The sequence below is a fragment of the Tursiops truncatus genome, chromosome 1 (assembly GCF_011762595.2).
Source record: "Tursiops truncatus isolate mTurTru1 chromosome 1, mTurTru1.mat.Y, whole genome shotgun sequence".
In the NCBI taxonomy this organism is placed as follows: Eukaryota; Metazoa; Chordata; class Mammalia; order Artiodactyla; family Delphinidae; genus Tursiops; species Tursiops truncatus.
The window spans coordinates 43,782,303-43,809,744 of NC_047034.1; the positions used below are offsets into that span (position 1 = coordinate 43,782,303).

At 37.5% G+C, this 27,442-nt stretch overlaps 1 long non-coding RNA gene and 1 pseudogene across 1 annotated transcript in view; one reads left to right on the top strand and one right to left on the bottom strand.

Moving 5' to 3' along the window:
• Positions 1 to 27,442, bottom strand: part of LOC141278404 (uncharacterized) — a 222,857-nt gene that overhangs the window by 140,862 nt on the left and 54,553 nt on the right. Inside the window, exon 3 of the long non-coding RNA XR_012331138.1 lies at positions 14,619 to 14,765. This is a non-coding gene — a long non-coding RNA (uncharacterized lncRNA). The remainder of the gene's footprint in view (positions 1 to 14,618; positions 14,766 to 27,442) is intronic.
• Positions 19,430 to 20,627, top strand: LOC101336277 (telomeric repeat-binding factor 2-interacting protein 1 pseudogene; annotated as a pseudogene).

The window sequence follows — 27,442 nt, forward strand, 5'->3', positions numbered from 1 at the left end:
GCAGATTCATGGTTTGAAAAGATAAAGGATGAGAATTTCACGGATCTAAAGAAAGATAATATACCACAAATTCAAGAAGCCCAATAAATCCCAGAAGACAATTATTTTAAAATACACACTTAAAAGCATCATAACAAACTATCAAAACTCAAAAACCATAAAAAGTTTTCAAAACCAGTCCCCCAAAATAAACAGTTACCTTCAAGGAGCCACAGGTCCCCTGAAGCTGACTTATCATCAACAGTAATGAAAGGAAGAAGGCAATATCATTTATCTCCAAAGTAATGAGGAAAAAAATATCAATCAGGACTTCTACAGGAAAAATAAAAGTGAGAGTGTTGTTGCCAGCAGGCTTTCACCTGAATTGAAATTCTAAAAGATGAAATTCAGACACAAAGAAAGTGATCCTAGATGGAATGTCTGAGCTGCAGGAAGTAATGAAGGGCAAAGAAATTGGTAAGTACATGAACAAATTTAAATGTACATCAATTGTATTTTTAAAAGTAATAATAATATCTTGTCACTTTTGAAAAAATATTAAAATACCAGATAGTAATGTATTAAGTGGAAGGTAGGGGTGCTAAATGGTATTAAAGTGTTAATTAAGGAGCTTGACTTCTATGTTAACCGTTTCTAAACTAGTGAAGAGAAAAACAATAAAAGTATAAAAACCAATTTGACAAATTAAAAAAATAAGAAAAAGAAATATAAACACTTGGGACAAATAAAAGGTAGAACATACAATGGCAAAAATGAATTCAATTATATCAATAACTACCTTCAATGTACATAAACTAAATACCTTAGTTAAAATGAAGTTTGACAACTGAATAACAAAAAAAATTATATGCTGTTTATAGAAAGATTAAAAGTTGCAGGATTGAACAAGATACACCATGCAAATTCTAATTAAAAGAAAGCTAGTTTAACCACATAAATATGAAAAAAAAACTAACTTTAAGTCAAAACATTAGTACAGAAAAAGAAAGTCAAAATGATAAGAAGGTTTAATTCATAAGGAAAATGCAAGTCTAATTTTGTATGCTCAAATGCTATGGTCTCAAAATATATCATTTATGAATAATAGCACTTTTATTTTTCCTTCCGAATCCTTACTTCTTTTGTTTGTTTTCATGTCTATTTGCACTAACTAAACTATCTAGTAGAAGGTTTATAGAAATAGTGAAAACAAACATCCTTGTCTGATCCTGGTTCAAAAACAGGAAGTCTTTAAAAATGTTTTTATCAACTATGAGATTTACTGTATGTTTTCATAAATACCCATTTTTGTGTGTGTGAGGATAAATATATATTTTTTAATTTTTAATTTTTTAAAAAGTTAATTATTTAAAGCAAAAAAACATGTAGAATGTGTTGTGTGATATATAACAGATGTCCAAGTAAAATGTATGTATTCAGTAGCACAAAATATGAAAGTGTACCGTTACAATATTTTAATATACCTGAAGTGGTGTATTATTTTTTTTAACATATTTATTGGAGTATAATTGCTTTACAATGCTGTGTTAGTTTCTGCTTTATAACAAAGTGAATCAGTTATACATATACATATATCCCTATATCTCCTCCCTTTTGCATCTCTCTCCCACCCTCCCTATCTCACCCCTCTAGGTGGTCACAAAGCACCGAGCTGATCTCCCTGTGATATGTGTCAGCCTGTGCTTTTAATGGATATTTCTATTTTTGTAGAATAGACAAATGGTTCTAATTCTCCATTCATCAGGGAAATTTCAGGAATTAAAGTCACTATGAATGCCCAAATTAGAGAACATGTGTTTCCAATATAGGGAGGCTTCTGAAAATGTTCCCAGAAGAATTATATGCACATGTAATTGCTTACACTGTCTCACACTGTTTATAACCCATTCATTCCCTCCTTTCACTCACAGCTCTGTTCCAGCCATAAGCATTAGTAATAGTTCAGTGGCATTTTACACTTTTTTCCTAGGGCATTTTCTCCTGCTGTGGGCCTCAATCAAAGTTGGCAGCTTTTCGGGTTACCTGGTAAATGGCTAAATCAGGATACACTAAGTGGGTATTGGGCCAAGGTGTGCCAAGTATTGGGTCTCTTTCTTAATGGTACAGGGCTAAAAAGCACAGCAAGTTGTTTCTCCCTTTGGTGGAGCTATCTTGATATCTCCCAAATGCACTTTTAGTGTTACCACAGGATCTGACATCAAGGTTGCCTGGTCTTCCCTTCATTCAAGGGGATCAGATAGTGTAAACAATTAGGTTAAGGAACTGGCTAAAGGATTTGATCATGAATTCTTCTTTTCATGGCTTAAGTCAGATCTCTGTTTACTTGACTTGGAGTTTTTATTTGGTTTTATATTATGTGGTTGCTCCACTCCCAATTTTTTTCTAAGGAACTCATTCATAAGCAAGCAGGCATAGCCAGACAGCTCTTCCAGATAGTCCAGTCTGATGATCATACCAGTCTTACTGCCTATTATGGTCTTGCCTCATCTCAGCCACCCCCATGCTGCTGCTCATTTCCAATGCAGTATTTCATACCAGCATTTCTGGCCTAGAGAGGATAGCTATTTTAAGTAGATGTTTAAAAACGGATGCTTTTAAAGATACTGGTGATTCCTTCAATACATATTTCAGGTGTTTGTTGAAGAGACTATCATCTAAGACCCCCTAGATGGCCATTTTTATAATTTCTAAAATAAGATATTTCTAAAATTCTAGTATCCAACTTTCATTAACTACTGAATGCATTTTTAAGTGTGTGTTTGTGTACATGTGTTAACCAATTTAAAGAGAAAACTGTTAGTTTTCTCAACCCAGCTAGTCTAGTTCATATAGAATCTCTGATACATGAACCACATTGACAAATTCAGTAAAACTAAAATCATGTTGTACTCTGCTTAGTCAAGTATCCACAAAATCATTTCCCACATATAATTCCCACATTAGGGTTAACATACACTGGCATGTTCCTGCCTGCTATTCTTTTGTTATGTAAAATTTTAATTTGCCTAGGTTGATCTGAGGCATGCCAGGGTATAATTCTGATTAATGGTCTATGGATGAAAAGATATGGGGCACGAGGAAGATTGCCGACTACTTTCTCAATGTGAATTCCCTCAGATGAAGGTATATAGGCATCTACAAGCATGAGAGGAAATAGCTTTTCAGACAACAGGGAAGAGTTGCTCTTCTGTCAAGAAAAGTTCAGGGGGGATTTACAGGGGCTTGGAGGTTCGAATTACTCTGATGCCTCTAGTTCACATTTTCCTAATGGATGTCTGAACTTTTGTGTAAGAAATCTAGCAAAGTTTTGATAGTGATCATTAGTGCTGTCCACCAATTATTTCCACTTCTCATACTGAGCAGAACTGTACCTCATTGTCCCTTTGAAGTTATGAAAGGCCATATGACTTGCTTTGGCCAAATATATATGAGAAGTGATGTTTTTCATTTCCCTTCAGAAGCTTTAAGAGCTAGTTCACAATTCATCACACTTTCTTTTTTTCCTTCTGCCACAATCACCAGCAATGGTCCAGATAGCAGAGGCTATATCAGCCTGAGTCGTGGAGTGAAGGTTATGCAGAGCAGAACTGCCAACCAACCTGCAATGAATATGTAGTATGAATGAGAAACAGACCTTTATTGCTTTAAATCACTGTGATTATAGGGTTGTTTTGTTACCAAAGCATAACCCAGGTAGCCTATCCTGACTGATACAACTCTGAATTCAACTAGTGGTTAAACACTGAGTTTGATTCTTGGCTATTTCAATCCAATATGTGCAAGATATAGGAGATTCTTTCAATATATTCATATAAAGTCCCTGAAATTATATCCATTTTTTTAAACTGATATTTTAATATTTTGAGTCTATAATTCCTCTGTTACCATTCATCCAGTGCCATCAGGAGCCTCCCTACCCTGCCATCCTCGAATTCCTCACACTCTTTATGTTGTTCCATGATAGAAACTATTCTAAGCCCCCACACAGTATTGTTTATTGAGAAATTTGTTTTTCCAGATAACTTTCTTAGCTGCTTCATCAAAGGGCACAGTACTTGATATCTCCCCTTCCCTGAGGATCTGTATCTTGTGGTTCATCATCACTTATGTTCCTTGGTTGAAATTAGCAGACACTGACTCTGTCTAACTTTCAAAAGGGGAGTTTATGGGAAGGATATTAGGGTCTTAAAGAGAAGACAGGAAGTTAGAGGACCAAACTTGGCAAGGGAAAGAAACTGGGGCAACTCCAGAAAAGAAAAAATGAAGAATCAGGAGGAAATAACTACCATAATGCTGGAATAGCTGTTGCTGCCAGAAAAGATCTCTGGCTGTTCTTTCTGACCTTGCACCACCCACTCAGACTTCAAAATCTTCCAATTAGAAGGTCTTAGATCATAATCTCACCCACTAGCAGTTCTAGGGGGTGGGAGAGGAATGGTCTGGCCTTTCAAAGTTTCACTGTTAGAGGCATAGGCTTGAAATTCCCTCCCAACACGATTATACACAGTGGGAGAGAGGTAAATCCTCAAAGAAATCAGGTTCTACCAGGGAGAAGAATTGATGCCAGTCAACGACAACACCAAAAAAGATAGTCATCTAATAGGGAAGTGAGAAAAGGAGAGAATAATATAGTACTTTTTTTTTGGCCACACCATGCAGCTTGTGGGATCTTAGTTCCCCAACCAGGGATCAAACTTGTGCCCCCTGCAACGGAAGCATGAAGTCCTAACCACTGTACAACCAGGGAATTCCCTAACATGGTCCTTAATAAAAGAAAGGTTTATGGCTACATTATCTTTTTAGTTTACTGTAGGAACTCAGGAAGTATTCACTTATGAAATTCATTTATTTTTCTTGCAGGGTCATTAGTTGAAGGCACTTTGGAATGATAAAAACCCTAATTCAAACAAGGGTCTGTCATTTACTAGATATTTTGGGTCAAGTTCCTTAATTTCTTTGAATCTCCATTACCTCCTAGAGTTATCTGAGGATTTTGAGTTAATATCTAGAGAAGGCCTGACACACACCCTGCACTAAATAAGCATTAGCTTCTATCCCCTTTGTATTAGAGTTCTCCAGAGAAAAGAACCAATAGGATGTGCTTATATGTAGAAGGAGACTTATTTTAAGGAATTGGTGATTATTCTAAGGATCACACAATTATGGAGGCCAGCAAATCCAAAATCTGCAGAGTGGGCCAGCATGTTGGAGACCCAGAGAAGAGACAATGCTGAAGTTCAAGTTCGAAAGCCATCAGGCTAAAGACTCAGGAAAAATCCAATGTGTTGAAGTTCAAGTGCAAAGGCTGCCTGTTACAGAATTTCTTCTTGCTCAGAGGATGTCATTCTCTTGTTCTATTCAGGCCTTCAACTGATTGGATGAGGCCCACCCACATTATGGAGAACAATCTACTCTACCCAAAGTTCACCAAGTTAAATGTTAATGTCATCCAAAAACATTCCCACATAAACATCCAGAATAATGTATGACTACATATCTGGGCATTGTGGTCCAGCCAAGTTGACACATAAAATTAAAAGTGGTCAAATAATAGCAATTTCAGGGATGAGATCACACCCTGAGAGATGCTATTTTTCAGGAAAACAGTTTTCCTTCTTTCTCTGCATTCACTAAAGCACTTTATAAGGCTGTTAAAACCAGCTGGGGAAGGGCTGCCAGTGATTGGGCCTATGGGAATGATAGGAATGGCAGGTGTGAGACATGAAAATGTAGGTCCCAGAGGTTAGGTACTCAAGCTTTAGAAGAGGCTCACCCCCACGGAGTCCTCTGCTGTGGCAAGAAAAAGATATGGTTAGACCCCCAAAGAAAATAATAACGTCCATCAATACCAATTCCTATCAGCAAATCTTGAACCTGATCAAAAATGAGCTGATCATGGGCTTCCGTGGTGGCACAGTGGTTGAGAGTCCGCCTGCCGGTGCAGGGGACACGGGTTCGTGCCCCGGTCCGGGAAGATCCCACATGCCGCGGAGCGGCGGGGCCCGTGAGCCACGGCCGCTGAGCCTGCGCATCCGGAGCCTGTGCTCCGCAACGGGAGAGGCCACAACAGTGAGAGGCCCGCTTACCACAAAGAAAAAAAAATGAGCTGACCATCTGCAAGCTTGTGACTATCTACTCTTAGAACAATGCCAGAATAGCACTTTGGCGCACTGCCCGTGGACACATATAAGCAAAATATTTGTGGCCAATATTCAAATCCTCATGATGACATAGGTGAGAATGATAAGATTTCTGCAAGGACTTCTCAGAAGATAGATTAAATGCAAAGAGACTAATGGCTATATGTAACATGGCACATACCTGGAGATGAATGAATGTTCAAAATTAAGATTCTCATGAAACACATGCCCAGGCTAAACACAGACAGTGTCCACAAGAGACTGTTGGATGACCATGCTGAGGCTACCTGTGCTATGAGGAGCAGCTACAGGCCAAGAATGAAAAGATCATCCAGACTCTGTCCAAGAAGGAAGAAACTAAGAAATAAATCTCCTCTTATCTGTACATAGTAGCCTCAACAATAGATGATCCAAAAAACTCAAGCCTTTACCTGGGGATTAAATGGTTAAAAGAAAGAGACAGAACACCTAAGGAATTTAATAAGTGATCGGAATAATATCACTAAATAAAAATTAATTTAATATTTAGGTTTAACCGTATGAAATTGCTATTTTTTAAATTAAATTAAATTTTTTTTGGCCACACTGCATGCAGTATCTTAGTTCCCTGACCAGGGATCGAACCCGTACCCCTGCATTGGGAGTGCAAAGTCTTAACCACTGGACTGCCAGGGAAGTCCCTGAAATTGCTATTATTTAACAACTTTTAACCTACAACAATGGCCGTTTCTTATGGTTCTGTTTAATATGTGTAGGAGTCAAGGTGAAGTCAAGATACAATCAGCAAACAGGAAAACTCTGCCCTATAAGTTATTATATCCTCATTCTAAGTCTAAGGAGATATAGCTGCTAATTGTGAAAGGGAAGCAGAATTGAAAATTTTGGTTTTATTGTTTTTTTTGTTTGTTTTTGGCCATGCTGTGCGGCTTGCAGGATCTTAGTTCCCCTACCAGGAATTGAACCCTCACGCTCAGCAGTGAAAGCATGGAGTCCTAACTGCTGGAATGCCAGGGAATTTTCTGAAAATTTTAATACTGACAATTCAAAATTATAAAATCAGGGCCTTGAGATCAGTAGAACAGCTATTAAAGATTATGCTGGTGCAAAGTGTAATATGTATCATGCATAATTATACAATGGAAAGAACTCTTTTCTCTTGCACATAGGACAAGTGGTTTGGCTAAACAAAGATAAGATTCTTTGAGGGCAAGGGCTGGGGGTTGGGGGAGAAAAATACTTATGCATGTATATGTATATGTAGGTGTACGTGTGTGTGTATAAATATAGGAGTGTGTGAGTTTATGTGTGTAAGTGTATTATGTGTGTGCACACTTATGTACATGGGTAGCTATGTATGTGTGTGTAAGTGTAGGTATAGGTATATGTGAGGTAAAATTTTCCAGTCATGACATTTACAATATTACAAAGAAGAGAAAACTTAGTCCTCGTCATCTTATTACTATAGGTCTAGGTGCTGTACTGACTAGGTGTATGTGAGGTAACCTTTTCCAGTCATGATATAAATGGGATTCCAAAGAGACAGGTTATGCCTCATTACCTCATTACCGTTGGTCTAGGTGCTGTCCTAAGGTCTCCCCTGGACATCCAAGACATTGCAGAATTGAGAATGATGGGAAATAGACTGAAGTCTGAAATAAGTCCATCTTCCTCCTTTCACCTTCCCCTTGCCATTTCTTCACTCTCTCTTTTCCTCCTCTCCTTTCCAGAAGTATGGGAGTAGGGAAAACCTTTCATATGGGAAATGCTGACTGCCCTAAGGGAGAAGCTGCTCCTGCTCTAGTTAACTCACAATTTTTGTATCTTCTCCCTTGGCCTATGACTTCTTCTGGAAACTGATGCACTAGCTCCTCCTGGTATATGAAACCTGATGAGATTTACCAGGATAACTGCTTTACCAGGTTTTGTGTGTGTGTGTGTGCTTTGTCACACAGCTTTCAATTTTTCTCAGTTGTGTATATTCATTTCAAATAAGGAGGCTTAATTTGTAAATTGTTAATTAACCAAGATAAGAAAAGAATAATTAATTCTACAAAGCCTAAAGGCTTGAATCTAAGGTATTCTTAAGAACTGTATCATATGTTTCTCCAAAGCACTTATCATCTAAGCTTATTACTTCACAAAGATCTTTTAAGCTTTGCAAATATCATTCACAAACTGAAAGATTAGATTCAGGGAAGTAGAGAATAGCCAAAGTCCAAGAAAATATCCTTGATCTGGATAACTCTACAATGTTTTGGAAGCAGTACAAAGAAAAATGCATAATACTAGTGTTGGCCTACAATGCCCAGATTATGAGTCTGATTACTGCCTTAATCACCTCACTTTCTATTCATACTATTAGGGGATATTTGACAAAAATGAATTTGAATTAATACAAGGTGTAACAAATTCAAAAGAGGCAAACTTCTCTTTAACTTAACAGGTATTTAGCATCTAATATACACCAAGTAGTGCAGGAGAAATAAAATTAATATAAAAGAGTAAAGCTTTAAGGAGTTCAAAATGTTTTCTGGGAAGTGGAAATTCCAATTTTGGTAGCATCCCTATGAAGTCTTGGTTCAAAAAGTTCCACCAAAGCCAGACATTCCAACATACTTAACTCATGGCTTTTGAGACCGCTTTAAAAACACCTATGCCAGGAACATGAACACACCTACGAAAGAAACAAGGGAAGTAACCATCAAAGAAACCTTGTGGACCCCTGCTTGGGTTCTGCAAATATTGAAAAAACAACCACCTTGAGTTCAAGGAGGACAGAAATGAGTACTCTCTGAACCAGTCTGTCTCAACACGTAGGCGTTCCAACCCCAACCTGCTCTTGCAGCTCTCCTTCCTTCCATCATGATCCTGGATCCTAGATTACTCAGCCAACACTGCTTCCCTGGAAATCAGTCCTCTTTGGCATAATAGGCTGACAGGACTTGATTTTGCTATTACAGGTTTCCTTTCCCTTTTGATTCCACAGATTCCCATCACAGCATCTGATTCTACTTGAATGGGCATGCATTGTTGGAAATTTGACACTGGAGGCAAATAAATAGAGATGGCCTGGTGCCTGGTCAACAAAACTACACTGTTGTCCCTGAATAGATAGAACAAGAGAAACTAAAGATTTGGCTTTTATCCTTGAGGAGCCTACATATAGAGGAGAAAAAATATGTGTACATGTATTATTTTACATTATATATAAATATGAAAGAACTCAAGTATAATTAGAGGAACAAGAAATAACACTGTCAAATAAAAATTGCCATGGAAAAGAGGGTAAAAGAATGATCAAAATGATGTGAAATAAACATGAGGAGGCTTCCTGAACGAAGAGAAGTACATTCAAGATACAGAAAATGGGTTAGGCAAAAAGGCATGAAAACATAGTTCATTAAGTTTTAGGCAATCATAATTTTTATATTCTTAAAAAGCATATAGGGCTTCCCTGGTGGCGCAAGTGGTTGAGAGTCCGCCTGCCAATGCAGGGGACACGGGTTCGTGCCCCGGTCCGGGAAGATCCCACATGCTGCGGAGCGGCTGGGCCCGTGAGCCATGGCCACTGAGCCTGCACGTCTGGAGCCTGTGCTCCGCAACGGGAGAGGCCACAACAGTGAGAGGCCCGCGTACCACAAAAAAAAGAAAAAAAAAAAAAAAAAAGCATATAGCAGTTTTAGAATAAAACAAATTCTGGAGAAGGATGTTTATTTATTTATTTATTTATATTTCTCTTTGATTTGATGGAGAAGGAAAACAGGAATAATACAGATATAGAAGAGAATTTTAATTCTGAGTAGTAGTTTTGATTATGAATCCTAGATTTTAAATGAAATCAATATTGGCATTATCTAAGTCTAAACTCACGAATGTCACTAAACCTGTAGCACTGACACAACCTTATTTGGGAAGAATGCTTAGAGTATTTTACTCCTCTCCCTTCTTTTTAAATAGTATCTTAAAAATCTAATAAATATTTATGTTGTACATTTTATAAAAATAGATGGTTATGTGAAGAGCATAAATTTCATCTCATTACATGGACGAACACTGTAAGGCTTAGAACAGTCCAAAGTGAGGACTGCCACAGGATTGAATAAATTTCACAGCCTCAGGATTGAATAATTTCAATCTACAGGATTGAATACACTTCCATTAGTGGAAATGTTCAAAAATGACTATTAAAGTCCTTATTGAGTCTGTTACAATATTGCTTCTTTTTTTTTTTTTTATGTTTTGGTGTTTTGGCTGCAAGGCATGTGGTATCTTAACTCCCTGACCAGGGATCAAATCCGCACCCCCTGCACTGGAAGGCAAAGTCTTAACCACTGGACCACCAGGGAAGTCCCATTAAGGGCACTTCTAACTTTGATCCTGTGATTTCATGGCTCTAGCTGAGAGATTTCCATATGAGCAATCATCTTTATTCATGCAGAGTCTTCAACAGAGGTAAATATTCCACTTTATTCTAGCAATGAGCTACATAACCGTCTATGTCCTTCCCAAGAACACCACCAGGGATTCTCGGCATTGCCTAGCATTTCACAAAGTTTGGCTCTGGAAGCATCTGTGTCACAGTTGCGGGAATGATTACTAAACTTTTAGATTCCTAGGCCCCACCTCAGACCTACAAAAGAAGAATCTTTATGGGTGAATCCCAGACACCTACATGTTTAACAAGCTTTCCAAGTGACTGATGTAACACTGTAATTTGCGAACCATTGCTCTAATCTTTGACATTCCTGCTGTAAAGGGAGACCAGTGAGGACTATTTGCAGTTATGATGGCAGTTGTAGAGTCATCCGTTCCTTAAGGAGTGAGTTAAGCTTGAAAATATCTCAAACATCATTTAAGCATTCAACCACCTTTGGAGAGTAAACTTACAGCATATAAAATGTTCCATGGTCTTTTCCTTACAAAAGACAATTTTCTACTTTCATGGACATTACAATTACTAACAGTAATCTTTCTTATAATTCTTTTTCTCACCAAAGAGTGAGAAAGGTGAATAAGGCCTCAGTTATCAGCAGTGTCTGGTCAAGATTTGAATCTATAAATATTTTAGCCTTTTTCATTTCTATTTGATATCAGAAAAGAACACAGTATTCAGATCATATTTGCAACCTAAACCACAGAACATGAGTTAAGAAATCCAAGGAAATCACCTCACTTATCTCCATTTTACTGTAAAAATAATTAGCTATTTGGTTGTATTACCAAACCATAACTGCTTTATCATCTGTCCTATAGTTTATAATGGCATTAACAAAATTGAAGATCCTAGACTCTCACCTACTATTTTTTCCATTACAGTTTTTTTAACTATATGGCAAAGATTTAGCTATTAGTAGTAAAAATATGGCTAAACTGGGCTAATTGAGAGAAAGCTAGTCCAAATTAATTTAAAAATTGATCATTAAGGCTTTTATAAAATATTATTTTCAATAATATATAAGATATCAAATTTAAAATATGAAATGCTAATAGTGAGCATAAATAATCTTTTTAGGCACATGAAAGTAAAGAAAAATAATTAATATTACTTAAGTTTTTGCAGATTTATTCTATAAATAGACCAGGTCCAAATCCTGTCTAAATTCTCACAAATTCCAAATAAAAAGTTTTGAATTTGCACTATGTATCTGCCTTTTGGATATTAATCATCAAATTATTGTGTAGATTAGATACCTTTCATGCCTACCTCAACTTATCATCTAAGGATATTTTTTAATTAGACTAAGTTAAAAATACTCTTTAGACAGAAAATGTATTTTTATTCTTTAAGTAATTACTATAATACCCCTTAGGTACAAATTAAACATAAAGAAAATGTTAACATTTAAAGGTTACAAAATTTTCCCACAGGAAATATTTGAAAAGATCACTTCAATTTATAAGAATACATTTTGCCAACGTTAGAAACATAATTTACAAATTCTAAATTTTAATTGGCTGCTAAAACCTAAGTTTCACTTATTCTAGAAAAGGAGTAGTTTTGGTTTGGGAGGCTAAACAAGATCATAAAAGAAAATAATTATTCATAGGAAATACTCTATTAGAACCCCATTTTAGGGGACCAGCAAAGTAAAATATTCTGAAAAGAATATATGTTTTGTTAGAAGTGTGTTAAAATATGTCCTAAGTAAATAAGTAGTGTTTCTTTGGTTATATAACTTGATTTAACCACTCAGATAATGACAGAACTAAAATGGGGCAGAGAGTAAGGTAGTGTAGTATGATATTGGTAGACAAAATCATACAAATCTTGGAGGCAGAAAGCCCTTGTTTGGGCATGGACATATATACACTACCAAATGTAAAATAGATAGCTAGTGGGAAGCAGCCGCATAGAACAGGGAGATCAGCTGGGTGCTTTGTGACCACCTAGAGGGGTGGGATAGGGAGGGTGGGAGGGAGACGCAAGAGGGAGGAGATATGGGGACATATGTACATGTATAACTGATTCACTTTGTTATAAAGCTGAAACTAACACACCACTGTATAGCAATTATACTCCAATAAAGATGTTAAAAAAAAAAAAGAAAGCCCTTGTTTGTAATCCTACTCTGTCACATGACAGCTGTATCACTTTGGACAATTTACATCATCTCTCTAAGCCTAGGTTTCCCCCTTTGTAAATAGGGATAAACAGTATCTACTTTCTAGAGTTTTTATGGAGACTAAATGAAATAACAACCTCAATGCACTTAGGACCAGAATTACTGTATATGAAGCCTTCAATATATATTAACCATTATACACACACACACACACACACACACACACACACAATATATATGCCTGTGCATGAAAACTCCAGAAAAAAATATAAAGGTATACACAATAAATTGTTACTAAGTTCTGAGAAATAAAAAATGGATTCTAAATAAATCCATGTAATAGAATATTATAGACATTACATGGTCATTAAAAATCATATTTTTAAAAAATAATAAGTAACATAGGGAAATGGTAATGTTATAATGTTAAGTTAAAAAGCAATACATAAAGCCATAGATTCTGTGAAAAAAATGTATGCATAAGAAAAAATATTGGAAGGAAATGCCTCAAAATGTCCAGTGGTACTCTCTGTTTGGGGCATTACAGACAGTATTACACATGGTTGGATTTCCATCATCGTGGTCACTGTCCTTCTGACATACTCCTGTTCATTCAAGTCCTTTACAAAGTATTGATTTTTGATGCCCCTAATTGACCATAATATTCCACATGTGTTTTAATACAGTAGCCACCAACACATAGATTGAAGCCATGAGAATGCATGACGTTGGTAAAAGTGAGTATGAATAAAGAAGAAAGACTATGATCCACAAACAGAAAAAGGACAAGAACCTCAAAAATATGCATTAGGGATGTAAAAAGCAAGAGGCGCACACAAATCAAAGCTGAAAAGAAATGATTAAAAATGTAAAATAAAAACCAAACTAGAGCTGATGAAGAAGCCGTGTATGGAGTTTTTAAAGAAGGAAGGGGGTTGACGGTGCTAGATGTCTAGTAAGGTAAGACATGAAACGAATTCAAGGCAAGGATACAAGGACACAGCACACACTGCTGATAGGAATCTGATATAATTCTCCATTTTTTCCTATCAACCTGGAATAACTGATCTCCCCTTTCTTTACGGCCCCATTTTATAAAACCTATAACATTTAATTGCATTTTGTACTCTTCATGTATAACTCTCCGTTTGGTGTACAAGGTTTCTGAGGATAGGGACCCAGTCTGACTAATCTCTATTCTCATTAGTCTCTAGCTTCCATCACAGGACCTGACTCATGGTAGGTAGTTAAGAGATGTTTGTTAAATGAATGCATAAGGACCAGACTTCCTGTTCCAATACATGTTATTCTAGGTAAAATTGACAAAATTCACCCCAAATTTGAATGTCATAATGGAAAGAAATTAAGCCAGAAGAAATTATTTCCTTTATGAAATTCTGATAATGTCTGTGTAATCAGATATAAAAGTGGGTACATATGCTATGCATATCCACAAATATTTATGCTGTCCAGACGTTCCTTCTATTTTGTTATTTTAATTCTCTCAGGGTATTTTCCTTTTTTCAAGTCTCTATTTATCACTTCATCATTCTTTGAATATAAATTTTAAAAAGCTATCCAAAGCTGCCTAGTCAGTTTAAGACAGTCACACCCTCAGCAGTTCAGCTGGACATATGACTAAAACCATGTCTAACAAGTTGATTGAAATTGATGAAAGTGGAAAAGTATAAATTCAGTTGGTATTTGAAGAAGTGGGAAAGTAAAACATGAGTAGGCTTTAAAGTATATTTTTAATGTCTTCATATTTCCTAAACTGTAATTTTAATGAATCATCAGAAATTATTGTGTCTGTATGTACTATTCAGGGAATCTCAGGAAAAGTACAGTCATCACTGGGCGGTCGGGAAAACAGGTATAAGATTTTATGATACCTTTTCTGTGAGAGCCAACGTACCCCCAGTGTCAGCATTATGTGGTGTGATTCTTCCGGGACTGAACACCACCTGAAGAGTGAACCAAGCCAGCTCCTTCAAAAAACTTGACAAGTTTCTTCAAATATGCCAAAATTGCACCATTATTCCTTTGTTTGCTCCTGAAAATACTGAAATGAAGACAATTTCTCTTATTATGCATTACTACCCTTTATGTGCTATATCAGTGGTACTCAACCAGGGCAATTTTGCCCCCCAGAGGACATTGGCAATATCTGGCGACATTTTTGATTATCACAACTCAGGGTGGTGAGGAGGGCTGCCACAAGCATCTAGATGATAAGGGCCAGGGATGTTGCTAAACATCCTGTAACGCACAGGATGCCCCCACCCCAACAAAGAATTATCCAGTCCCAAATGTCAATAGTGCTAAGGTTAAAACACCCTGTGCTAAAAGATAGAATGTGTACAACATTCTGAGAACCCTATCCATCTTTTGAGGCTCAACTAAGCTACCAGCCCTGTCATGAGGCTTTCTCAGATCAATTCACAATGACACCTTCACAGCTTAGACTTTCCATAATTTAGATTTCATTTGATGATGACCCATCTCAAAGAGTTTTCTGAGGAATCAAATGTTCAGTATTCACTGCTGTTACATCTTACTCGCCTTTTCGTAATTTGCCTGTGTTCTATGACAATAGTACTAGATAGTTTTATAAATCAAGAGACTCACTATTATGTTACTTTCTCTTTCCAAATTGTCTGTTTTGTTTGCTTGTTTTACTTTTCCAGGATCTTTACAGTAATACTGGTTTCAGAAATAATAAGTTTTGAAGTGGGAAAGAGTAACTAATTATCCCATTGTTTTTCCAGCTAAAATGTTTGGGTGATATTTCTAGTAACCCATATTGTTAATGTCTATTGTTTGGTGATTCAAATAAGAATAAAAACAAACAAAAAGGCTATGCTTTTTGGCCTCTGATCAATCATGTAATTCTCCTCCAATTTAAAGTTTGAAGATTTGGTTTGTTATTTCAAATACCAGGAATTCACACCCCCATGGGCCAGTAGTGGAAGGAATGGGAGACATGAAAAAAAAAGTTCTGAATTAAAGTCAACAGTTAAATAGAATTCATTAGCACTACTCTTATGAAACATGTGATTTTCTTGAAAAAGAAAGGTATTTTAATAAGTCACTGCCATCTTTTTTTCCCCCTGATTCTTGAAAGTCCTTTAATGTGTTGGTCATGTACAACCATAGAACCTCTAAGTGCACATGGAAGTTTGTCAAGGATATAAATCGTTATGCAAGGTGATAGTAAGACTTACAATAATTATTCTCAATTGACTTACCCTTTTTTTTTTAAGCTAGCTAGATAGCCAGGTTACTTGGTTGTACATTTCTAAGAAAGGAAAGGCCAGGATGAAAAGATCTCAATTTTGCCTAAGACTGAAGGGGATGGTGGTAGAGTCACTAGCAGAGGCCAGCTAGAAGATTTCAGTTTTCATACTGAACTGAAACCTGCTTTCCTGTTACTGCCATGCTGCTCTCCTTCTGAAGCAACCCAAACCAAGTCCAATCAGTCTTCCACAGAAAATTCCTTCAGATACTTAAAGACAGCTGCCCTATTCTTCCCTTCTTCTCTTCGAACTCATTTTGATACATGAAATGTCTATTCTAACAAAAGACAGAACAAATTCAGAGAGCCAGTGCTCTGTGGTGCTGACACCTGAGTGTTATCCAAGAGTGAGCAGTCTGTCTTTCAAGATTTAAGTGCAATTTGACTTGAACTACAATCCCCATATGTTGGAGGGTGCCACCTACAGCTGTCCTCGGGGATTCTTAGATAGGGAGGGGAATTGAAGATTCACTTTTCTCCTGGTTACCCCTGGCTCTGAGCTTATGTTTTCAGTGAGTATTCAGTCTTACTTGATTATCACCTTCTGTGAATGTTCTCTTTCCCTTCTGTCTTTAGCACTAATTCTAAAATTAAATAGTAGACATCCTTGTTCTTAAAAGCCCTTTCACCCTCCTGTTTAATCCTCTGCCCTTTTAAATGCTCTCCCATAGATTTCACCCATTCTTTTAGCTCCAGCATCAACACATGACATTCGTAGCCTTGAACTCCAGCCTGTCTCATTACCTCCTACGAGACAGGGTCCGGTTTCAGCACATTTGCATTATCAACGGTACAACTACCACATTCGTCAACTTGGCTCAAAACCACTTTAGTGCATTCAGGTGTTCCTTTCTTTGCCATCAAGTACTGCCCATTCTTACTTTAAATTATAACTTACATATAACCCGACTCCTTCATTTGCAAATGCTGGTTGTCTTTCACCACATATGTGGCTTCTGCTTTCAGTCTCTGTCTGATGGAAGCCCTCACACCACTGCCGGATTCAGCTTTCAAAGACAGGGCATACATAGTCCACCTCTGTTTCAAACCTCTGACCAGATCCTGCTGGTTTAAGTCCCACCTCTTTCAGGACAGTATCATATCAGCTTGCTTCTCCAACAAGCCAACTCAACATTTCCCAATACCAAACCACTATTTTCTTATTAGTCCTCCTCCAAGGAAACACATATTTCTGCTTCCACACTTGGTTCATAATTTCCCCCAGTGTTAGCTTGCTAGCACTACCACAACAAAGGACCACGAAATGGGTGAGTTAAACAACAGAAATGTATTTTCTCATAATTCTGGAGGCTAGAATTTCCTCTTCTTATAAGGATAGCAGTCATATTGAAGTAGGCCCCACCCTAATGACCTCATTTTAACATTATCTCATTAAAATCCCTATCTCCAAATGTAGTCACATTCTGAGGTTTTGGGGGTTAGGAGTTTAACATATGAATTTGAGGGGGATACAATTCAGTCCATAACACCCACCTAAGTTTTCTTCTTCCTCCTTCTCCTTTCCAAATCCCAAACAATATTTAAGGCCACATTAAAATCCCACTTCCAGTTCTTTACCACTTAATCATTCTAGCTCAACTTTCTTTTTCCTCTAAGTTCCAACCTCATTCACTCTGGTACTTGTATAGCTTCACCTTCATGGGTGCAGGTCTTCTATCTCCAGAAAGTTTAAGCTCGTTTAAGTTCTCTTAAGTTCTTGGTAAGTGCTGACTGAATTTGGATTCAGAACTCAAAAAGACTGTTTCCTCAATTTGAATTGTCTTTTTGTTAAGGTTTTTTCAGGTCTTATTTACTGCAATATTGCTTTCATTAGTAACAGGTGAGTTCCTAAGTAGGAAGGAGCCACTACTCTGTTACTGACTAAAAGGTACTGGTTCAAGACTTTGTGAAGAAGGGAAATTTCTCTTCCACATAAGCACACGTGAGACCTCTCCCCTAATTTACACTTAAACTTAAATTTCTTTTCGTTAATATTTTTGCTCTCCTCTTAAATAGCTTCTTCAAACGTATTTTTTCCAGGATCATTATGACCAACGACCATAAAATACAGTGTAAGCATCTCACTCAAATGCTTTCTTGTGTGCTGATACTCAGTTGAGGTCTTTTAACTTGAAAAGGTCAGCATTTACCTCATGAATATAATCCAAATTAACATTTACAGTGCACTTATATGTACTGTATATGTGTATTAAAATTGGTCATTTCATCCTTAACAAACCTATGAATGTATACTATAATTCCCCCTATGTTGTATTTGAGGAAATTAAGGCATAAACATGTTAAATAACTTGCCCAAAATATCATGGTAGATTAAGACAAAGAAGTCTGACATTAGTGCCAAATGGCTTAACTACTATGTATGGTTCCATGCACAGATAGGAAAGACATCATTCACTCTTCCACCCTGCCCCCCACCCCTTAAACCCTAATTTAAAATTCATAATTACAAATAATTTTCTAATGCAAATCACATATTCTTTGGATAAGGATTTTCAATTATAGAAAAATAACTGTTCTTTCCAATACGCTCACCTTGTGTTTCAATCAGTTGAGCAGTGTGTATGAAAAAAAACTTGACCTGATTTTCATGTTCGTGGGCTCTGTGGTTTGCTCTGCAATCTGTTCTTCCTTGTTAAACCAGACATCAGGCCTGTACGTGTGTGATTATGCTGCCCCCAAGTGACAGATATTGTGAACTGCAAGTAGGGTGGACTGCTAGCTGAGACTATGAAGCTCAACGCAGAGGAGCTGAGAGTAGCTACCCCACAACTGTTCACTGACCACTTTCAAACCCACTTTTACCTGTGACCTCAAAAAGCCAATGCAGTTTTCACATGTAGTTAACTTGTTTCACAGGAGAAACAAAGTGGGAGACTATTCAATCAGTGCAGGTATTTACAGTACTGTGCATTTACAGGTTTCATACGCATTTTCAATTCAGTAGTAGGAAACATCAGAAATGCTCTCTCACGATCCTGCAGCCTGTGGAACAAAAACCACATTCACAGAAAGATAGACAAGATGAAAAGGCAGAGGGCTATGTACCAGATGAAGAAACAAGATAAAACCCCAGAAAAACAACTAAATGAAGTGGAGGTAGGCAACCTTCCAGAAAAAAGAATTCAGAATAATGATAGTGAAGATGATCCAGGACCTCGGAAAAAGAATGGAGGCAAAGATCGAGAAGATGCAAGAAATGTTTAACAAAGACCAGAAGAATTAAAGAACAAACAGAGATGAACAATACAATAACTGAAATGAAAACTACACTAGAAGGAATCAACAGCAGAAAAACTGAGGCAGAAGAATGGATAAGTGACCTGCAAGACAGAATGGTAGAATGCACTGCTGAGGAACAGAATTTTAAAAAAAGAACGAGGGTCTCTGTACGCCGTGCGCTGGCAAGACGGCACCTTCTTCTGGTGCTCGGCGTGAGCTATGGCTGAGGCGATGGATTTGGGCAAAGACCCCAATGGGTCAACCCATTCCTCGACTCTGTTCGTGAGGGAGGATGGCAGCTCCATGTCCTTCTACGTGCGTCCCAGCCCGGCGAAGCGCCGGCTCTCGACGCTCATCCTGCACGGCGGCAGCACCTTGTGTCGCATGCAGGAGCCCGGGGCCGTGCTGCTGGCTCAGCCCGGGGAGGCGGCGGCCAAGGCCTCGGGTGACTTCATTTCCACGCAGTACATCCTGGACTGCATGGAGCGCAACGAGAGGCTCGCGCTGGAGGCCTACCAGTTGGGCCGACCAGGCCCCAGAGACGAAGCCCGGGGCTCAGGCTGGGGGCGCCGCCGCCACAGAGCCCGAGCTGCAGCCGCACGCAGGAACGTGGCCATCTTGACCTATGTGAAGGAACATGCCTGCTCGCCCAGCTCCGTCACCGGCAACGCCTTGTGGAAAGCGATGGAGAAGAGCTCGCTCACCCAGCACTCGTGGCAGTCCATGAAGGACCGCTATCTCAAGCGCCTGCGGGTCCTGGAGCATAAGTACCTGTTGGGGGAGGCCCCAGTGAGCCCCTCCTCCCAGAAACTTAAGCGGAAAACTGAGCAAGACGCCGAGGATGCTGATAGCGGGGAACCACAGAATAAGAGAACTCCAGACTTGCCTGAAGAAGAATTTGAAAAGGAAGAGATCAAGGAGAATGAAGAAGCAGTCAAAAAGATGCTTGTAGAAGCCACCCGGGAGTTTGAGGAGATTGTGGTAGATGAGAGCCCTGATTTTGAAATACATATAACAATGTGTTATGATGATCCACCCACACCTGAGGAAGACTCAGAAACACAGCCTGATGAGGAAGAAGAAGAAAAAGTTTCCGCACCAGAGGTGGGAGCTGCCATTAAGATCATCTGGCAGTTAATGGAAAAGTTTAACTTGGATCTGTCGACAGTTACACAGGCCTTCCTAAAAAATAGTGGTGAGCTGGAGGCTACTTCCTCCTTTTTAGAGTCCGGTCAGAGGGCTGATGGGTATCCCATTTGGTCCCAACAGGATGACTTAGATTTGCAAAAAGATGATGAGTGTACCCGAGATGCACTGGTCAAAAAATTTGGTGCTCAGAATGCAGCTCGGAGGATTGAATTCCGAAAGAAATAATTGGCAAGATAATGGAAAAAAAAGCTTTGGCAGATAAGGCATTAAAAAAATTTTTGTGACTATTGAACTTCAGAGATTTTTACATTGGAACTGACACTCATCTTTTGACCAAATGCTATTGTTGCTCTGTGAGTCCTAGATTTTGTAGCCAAGCAAAGTTGGAGCTTGAAAATAAAAGAAATTGGATATATTTAGAGCTGTTCCTGGCAGTATCAATGTGTTTGTAAAAGGAAAATCAAAAACAGAGAGGTTGGTTTATATAGTACTAACCGCTTTCTGGAATGGAATCCCTGCTGTATTGGTAAGAGGAGCTAGTGACAAAGTCAAAGGCGGAAAATTAGATGGGTCTTTTCAGAAAGCATAAATAAAGAGCCTCCTATCCTTTGGCAGAAGCTTCTCTAGATTATGATAGATTCCAAATCAAGAATCTAGGAATGTGGAAAGATTTAATTACAAGGCCTTTGAACATGGACTGTCCCAAACCCTTGCATACCCCAGTGAACTCTGATTTCTGGGCTGCTTTGAAAACCCCATATTTCTTTTGCCAACTTATATTTGGGGAGCCTGTTTGTTGGCTGTTCTTTTCTTCAAGTCTGTGTCAGTTAAGTCTCTAGCATGTATTTCTTTATCTACCATCCAGTTTTGTTTAAAACACAAAAATTTAGAGAGTCATGGGAAAAGTCTCACTTAGTTACTAGTAATGTGTTTTTATTTATTGAGGATAGTTTTGTGCTAAGAATAGTGTTAGATTTAAAAATTAGAGGATTAATTCCTCTTTGTTGTGTTGATTTCATTATTGAAAATAAATAGAACTTTGTAAAAAAAATAAAAAAAGAATGAAAAGAAATGAAGACGACTTAAGGGACCTCTGGGACAAAATTAAACACAACAACATTTGCATTATAGGGGTACCAGAAGGAGAAGAGAGAGAGAAAGGACCAGAGAAAATATTTGAAGAGATTATAGTTGAAAACTTCCCTAACATGGGAAAAGAAATAGCCACCCAAGTCCAGAAAGCAGAGAGAGTCCCATACAGGATAAACCCAAGGAGATACATGATGAGACACAGAGTAATCAAATTGGCAAAAATTAAAGAAAAGTTATTGAAAGCAGCAAAGGAAAAATGACAAATAACATACAAGGGAACTCCCATAAGGTTAACAGCAGATTTCTCAGAAGAAATTCTACAAACCAGAAGGGAGTGGCATGATATACTTAAAGTGATGAAAGGGAAGAAACTACAACTAAGATTACTCTACCCAGCAAGGATCTCATTCAGATTCGATGGGGAAATCAAAAACTTTACAGACAAACAAAAGCTAAGACAATTCAGGACCACCAAACCAGCTCTACAGCAAATGCTAAAGGAATTTCTCAAAGTGGGAAACACAAGAGAAGAAGAGGACCTACAAAAACAAACCCAAAACAATTAAGAAAATGGTCATAGGAACATACATATTGATAATTACCTTAAACGTGAATGGATTAAATGCTTCAACCACAAGACACAGGCTTGCTGAATGGATACAAAAACAAGACTCATATATATGCTGTCTACAAGAGGCCCACTTCAGACCTAGGGACACATACAGACTGAAAGTGAGGGGATGGAAAAAGATATTCTATGTAAATGGAAATCAGAAGAAAGCAGGAGTAGCAATACTCATATCAGATAAAACAGACTTTAAAATAAAGAATGTTACAAGAGACAAGGAAGGACATTACATAATGGTCAAGTGATCAATCCAAGAAGAAGGTATGACAATTACAAATATATATGCACCCAACATAGGAGCACCTCAATACATAAGGCAACTGCTAACAGCTATAAAATAGGAAATCAACAGAAACAGAATAATAGTGGGGGAATTTAACACCTCACTTACCCAATGGACAGATCATCCAAAATGAAAATAAATAAAGAAACAGAAGCTTTAAATGACACAATAGACCAGATAGATTTAATTGATATTTATAGGACATTCCATCCAAAAACAGCAGATTACACTTTCTTCTCAAGTGTGCACGGATCATTCTCCAGGATAGATCACATCTTGGGTCACAAAACAAGCCTCAGTAAATTTAAGAAAACTGAAATCATACCCAGCATCTTTTCTGACCACAACACCATGAGACTAGAAATCAATTACAGGGAAAAAAATGTAAAAAACACAAACACATGGAGGTTAAAAAATACGTTACTAAATAACCAATAGATCACTGAAGAAATCAAAGAGGAAATCAAAAAATACCTACAGACAAATGACAATGAAAACACGACGATCCAAAACCTATGGGATGCAGCAAAAGCAGTTCTAAGAGGGAAGTGTATAGCTATAGAAGCCTACCTCAAGAAACAAGAAACATCTCAAATAAATAATCTAACCTTACACCTAAAGGAACTAGAGAAAGAAGAACAAACAAAACCCAAAGTTAGCAGAAGGAAAGAAATCATAAAGATCAGAACAGAAATAAAGGAAATAGAAACAAAAAAACAATAGTAAAGATTAATAAAACTAAAAGCTGGTTCTTTGAGAAGATAAACAAAATTGAAAAACCATTAGCCAGACTCATCAAGTAAAAGAGGGAGAGGACTCAAATCAATAAAATTAGAAATGAAAAAGGAGAAGTTACAACAGATACCGCAGAAATACAAAGCATCCTAAGAGACTACTACAAGCAACACTATGCCAATAAAAGGGACAACCTGGAAGAAAAGGACAACTTCTTAGAAAAGTATAACCTTCCAAGACTGAACCAGTAACAAATAGAAAATATGAACAGACCAATCATAAGTAATGAAATTGAAACTGTGATTAAAAATCTTCCAAGAAACAGAAGTCCAGGACCAGATGGCTTCACAGGTGAATTCTATCAAACATTTAGAGAAGAGCTAACACCCATCCTTCTCAAACTCTTCCAAAAAATTGCAGAGGAAGGAACACTCCCAAACTCATTCTATGAGACCACCATCACCCTGATACCAAAACCAGACAAAGCTACTACAAAAAAAGAAAATTACAAACAAATATCACTGATGAATATAGATGCAAAAATCCTCAACAAAATACTAGCAAACAGAATCCAACAACATATTAAAAGGTTCATACACCATGATCAAGTGGGACTTATCCTAGGGATGCAAGGATTCTTCAATATATGCAAATCAATCAATGTGATACACCATATTAACAAAATGAAGAAGAAAAACCATATGATCATCTCAATAGATGCAGAAAAAAGTTTTGATAAAATTCAACACCAATTTATGATAAAAACTCTCCAGAAAGTGGGCATAGAGGGAACCTACTTCAACATAATAAAGGCCATATATGACAAACCCACAGCAAACATCATTCTCAATGGTGAAAAACTGAACGCATTGCATCTAAGATCAGGAACTAGACAAGGATATCCACTCTTACCACTATTATTCAACATAGTTTTGGAAGTCCTAGCCATGGCAATCAGAGAAGAAAAAGAAATAAAAGGAATACAAATTGGAAAAGAAGAGGTAAAATTGTCACTGTTTGCAGATGACATGATACTATACATAGAGAATCCTAAAGATGCCACCAGGAAACTACTAGAGCTAATCAATGAATTTGGTAAAGTTGCAGGATACAAAATTAATGCACAGAAATCTCTGGCATTCCTATACATTAATGATGAAAAATCTGAAAGAGAAATTAAGGAAACACTCCCATTTACCATTGCAACAAAAAGAATAAAATACCTAGGAATAAACCTACCTTGAGAGAGAAAAACCTGTATGCAGAAAACTATAAGACACTGATGAAAGAAATTAAAGATGATACCAACAGATGGAGAGATATACCATGTTCTTGGATTGGAAGAATCAATATTGTGAAAATGACAATACTACCCAAAGCAATCTACAGATTCAGTGCAGTCCCTCTCAAATTACCAATGGCATTTTTTACGGACCTAGAACAAAAAATCTTAAAATTTGTGTGGAGACACAGAAGACCCCGAATAGCCAAAGCAGTCTTGGGGGGAAAAAACGGAGCTGGAGGAATCAGACTCCCTGATTTCAGACATACTACAAAGTTACAGTAATCAAGACAATATGGTACTGGCACAAAAACAGAAACATAGATCAATGGAACAAGATAGAAAGCCCAGAGATAAACCCACGCATCTATGGTCAACTAATCTATGACAAAGGAGGCAAGGATATACAATGGAGAAAAGACAGTCTCTTCAATAAGTGGTGCTGGGAAAACTGGACAGCTACATGTAAAAGAATGAAATTAGAACACTCCCAACACCATACACAAAAATAAACTCAAAATGGATTAGAGGCCTCAATGTAAGACTGGACACTATAAAACTCTTAGAGGAAAATATAGGAAGAACACTCTTTGACATAAATCACAGCAAGATCTTTTGTGATCCACCTCCTAGAGTAATGGAAATAAAAACAAAAATAAACAAATGGGACCTAATGAAACTTCAAAGCTTTTGCACAGCAAAGGAATCCATACAGAAGACAAAAAGACAACCCTCAGAATGGGAGAAAATATTTGCAAATGAATCAACAGACAAAGGATTAATCTCCAAAATATATAAACAGCTCATGCAGCTCAATATTAAAAAAACAAACAACCCAATCCAAAAGTGGGCAGAAGACCTATATAGACACTTCTGCAAAGAAGACACACAGATGGCCAAGAAGCACATGAAAAGCTGCTCAACATCACTAATTATTAGAGAAATGCAAATCAAAACTACAATGAGGTATCACCTCACACCAGTTAGAATGGGCATCATCAGAAAATCTACAAACAACAAATGCTGGAGACGGTGTGGAGAAAAGGGTACCCTCCTGCACTGTTGGTGTTAATGTAAATTGATACAGCCACTATGGAGAACAGTATGGAGGTTCCTTAAAAATCTAAAAATAGAATTACCATATGATCCAGCAATCCCACTACTGGGCGTATACCCAGAGAAAACCGTAATTCAAAAAGACACATGCACCCCAATGTTCATTGCAGCACTATTTACAATAGCCAGGTCATGGAAGCAACATAAATGCCTATCGACAGACGAATGGATAAAGAAGATGTGGTACATATATACAATGGAGTATTACTCAGTCATAAAAAGGAACGAAATTGGGTCATTAGTTGAGACGTGGATGGGTCTAGAGTCTGTCATACAGAGTGAAGTAAGCCAGAAAGAGAAAAACAAATATCGTATATTAACGCATATATGTGGAACCTAGAAAAATGGTACAGATGAATCGGTTTGCAGGTCAGAAATTGAGACACAGATGTAGAGAACAAACGTCTGGACACCCAGGGGGGAAAGCCACAGCCGGGTTGGAGTGGTGGTGTGATGAATTGGGCGATTGGGATTGACACGTACACACTAATGTGCATAAAATTGATGACTAATAAGAACCTGCTGTATAAAAAAATTAATTAAATTAAATTTAAAAATTAAAAAAAAAGCTCTCCCTGTGAATGCAATATGTTAATAGAGAAGTGGGTATATGAAATTGAAAATTATATTTTAAAAAACTGGTTAATTTTTGAAATTTCTCCAGGGGTGTATATAATTTACCTATTTGATTATACATCCTGAAAAGGCTTGCCATTTTTCAATCTTTTTAATATTAATCTTAGAAACATGGAATTTAAAACATTAAACTTAAATCCTCTATTCATAATTATGAGTATGGAAACAGCCTATGTTGATTAAATAAAACAGCAGAAAAAAAGAAAATAAAACAGCAGAGACTCTGCCCTACAAAAAAAACCCAAGACAGATCTGAAATAATGTCCTCTTTACCCTTTGATAAACTGTCTATTGGCTTGCAAAGGCAGTGGCTAAATTCCCCCTTGGTAATAATTTCACATGATAGTCTCACTGAGTGTGGCATTAAAAACCAGAAACAGAGCATCAAAATTCCACCTCAGATGATGTAGGGAGCCGCCTAGAAAATGTGAATCTGAGGCTAGCAAAAGGCCTCCAAATTGCCTCTCAAACTGGCCTGCACCCAAGCCTAGGATTCCTGCCACTAATACATTTTTTCCTACTTACATGATGTTTCTTGGAGTTTCTCTGGCAGTTGCATTTTGAAATATCACAACACAACATTATCTGGAGAAATAAGACACTATAAATCACAAATTCTTTAGAATAGATTAATCTATCAGAATACTTATTGTCAAAAGGGAAGCAGTAAATAATGAGGGAAGAGGTGAAGCTACAGGGAGTGTTGAATGGCCAGGAGGCTGGAGGAATGGTCCATACAGCATACAGCACTGCTAGAATAACAGCCAGTGTGTGCTGTAGGAGTGGGAACAAGGCAAGATCAGCTAAGCAAATAAGCCAAACATCAAAAGGGAAAGGGAGCAGAGGCTAAACACAAAACTCGTACAACTTGCTAATTCTCTGTGGGACTGGCCTTGTTGACCAAAACTAAAATATGGAAATTATGCAATAAGGAGGGAAATTTCATCAGTTTACAAATTAAATTAAGCCAAAAGGGTAGAATGACCGAATTTGTTTTAAAGAATTTTAAAATTGACCACTTTACTACAAATAAATTCTCACAGAGATACTGAAATGCACACAGAGATACTGAAATGCTAACTCCTCTGCTCAGTATTGAACAGGTTGTTCCACCTCTTCTCAGCCAGGATTAGGAAAGGCCTTTATTGTGTTGCTAAAGATTCTATTCACTTTATATCTTGAAATGTTTCAAAAAAACTAAATAAATGTAAAAAAAAGGGGGTGGGGGAGGAAACATAACTAAAATAACGTACTGCCAAATAAGGAAAAGAGGTTGCTGACTC